The following is a 2,411-nucleotide window of genomic DNA, read 5'->3' on the forward strand; positions in this document are numbered from 1 at the left end:
TTGTCTTGTAGTCTTTAACTAAGGGCAGGGGGGTATACTAAAAACTTTAGTTAATGAATTAATCTAGTAAATAGAGGCATGGCAGGGCAGCTCAGTCCTGTGGAATGCATATCCTATGCGGTGTGGGAAGTCCTGGACGTTTCTCCTGGCCTGGACGACCATGTGCAGCAGCTCGAGCTCCGGGTTTCGGAACTTGAGCAGCGGCTGGAGTCACTGCGGTGCATCCGCAAGGCTGAGAACTTTGTGGATAGCTCGTTTCTTGAGGTGGTCACCTCACAGTTTAAGAATGTGCAGGCAGAGAGGGGAATGGGTGACCACCAGACAGAAGAGGAGTAACAGACAGGTAGTATAGGAATTCCCTGAGTACATCTCGCTCTCCAACCACTATTCTATTCTGAGTAATGGAGGGAGAGAGTGAACAGCCAGAGGTTATGGTTCATATCACTACCAAAGACATAGGTAGAAGGATCAACCGTGTGGCCCTTCTCTGTACCCCAATAACTGAATATCATTCTCCGTACCCCAAAAACTGAATATCCTTCTCTGTCCTCCAATAACTGAATATCCGTCTCTGTCCCCCAATAATTGAATATCGTTCTCTGTACCCCAATAACTGAATATCATTCCCCGTACCCCAAAAACTGAATATCCTTCTCTGTCCTCCAATAACTGAATATCCGTCTCTGTCCCCCAATAACTGAATATCGTTCCCTGTACCCCAATAACTGAATATCATTCTCTGTACCCCAAAAACTGAATATCCTTCTCTGTCCTCCAATAACTGAATATCCGTCTCTGTCCCCCAATAATTAAATATTGTTCTCTGCCCCCCAATAACTGAATATCCTTCTCTCTACCCCAATAACTGAATATTGTTCTCTGTCCCCCAATAATTAAATATTGTTCTCTTCCCCTCAATAACTGAATATCCTTCTCTCTACCCCAATAACTGAATATTGTTCTCTGCCCCCCAATAATTAAATATTGTTCTCTGCCCCCCAATAACTGAATATCCTTCTCTCTACCCCAAAAACTGAATATTGCTTTCTGTCCCCCGATAACTGAATATCCGTCTTTGTCCCCCAATAATTAAATATTGTTCTTTGTCCCCCAATAACTGAATATCCTTCTCTCTACCCCAATAACTGAATATCGTTCTCTGTCCCCCAGTAACTGAATATCATTCTCTGTACCCCAATAACTAAATATCATTCCACGTACCCCAATAACTGAATATCTTTCTCTGTACCCCAATAATTGAATATCATTCTCTATACCCCAATAACTGAGCATCCTTCTATGTATCCCAATAACTGAATATCCTTCTCTGTACCCCAATAACTGAATATCCTTTTCTGTACCCCAATAACTGAACATCCTTCCCCGTGCCCCAATAACTGAATATCCTTCTCTGTACCTCAATAACTGAATATCCTTCTCCGTGCCCCAATAACTGAATATCCTTCTCTGTCTCCCAATAACTGAATATCGTGCTCTGTACCCCAATAACTGAATATCCTTCTCTGTACCCCAAACACTTAATATCCTTCTCCGTACCCCAATAATAGACTATACTCCCCTGTACCCCAATAACTGAACATCGTTCTCTGTACCCCAATAACAATATCCTTCCCTGTACCAATAACTGAACATTATTCTCTGTGCCCCAATAACTGAATATCCTTCCCTGTACCCCAATAACTGAATATCCTTCTTCGTGCCCCAATAACTGAATATCATTCTCCGTACCCCAATAACTGAACATCCTTCACCGTACCCCAATAACTGAATATCTTTCTCCGTGCTCCAATAACCGAATATCCTTCTCTGTCTCCCAATAACTGAATATCCTTCTCTGTACCCCATTAACTGAATATTCTTCTCCGTGCCCCAATAACTGAATATCCTTCTCTGTCTCCCAATAACTGAATATCCTGCTCTGTACCCCAATAACTGAATATCCTTCTCTGTACCCCAAACACTTAATATCCTTCTTCGTACCCCAATAATAGACTATACTTCCCTGTACCCCAATAACTGAACATCGTTCTCTGTACCCCAATAACAATATCCTTCCCTGTACCAATAACTGAACATTATTCTCTGTGCCCCAATAACTGAATATCATTATCCGTCCCCCAATAACTGAACATCCTTCCCTGTACCCCAATAACTGAATATCCTTCTCTGTGTCCCAATAACTGAACATCCTTCACTGTACCCCAATAACTGAATATCCTTCTCTGTACCCCAATAACTGAATATCCTTCTCTTTAGCCCGTACAATAACTGAATATCCTTTTTGGAATAAGGAGACTAAAATTGCACACTATGCAGCAGGTGAGGTCTCACAGGGTTAAATACAGTTTTGAAATTACATCTGGATTTATGATACAGCTTTGCTACCGATC

The sequence above is a fragment of the Pristiophorus japonicus genome, chromosome 20, assembly GCF_044704955.1.
Source record: "Pristiophorus japonicus isolate sPriJap1 chromosome 20, sPriJap1.hap1, whole genome shotgun sequence".
Taxonomy (NCBI): domain Eukaryota; kingdom Metazoa; phylum Chordata; class Chondrichthyes; family Pristiophoridae; genus Pristiophorus; species Pristiophorus japonicus.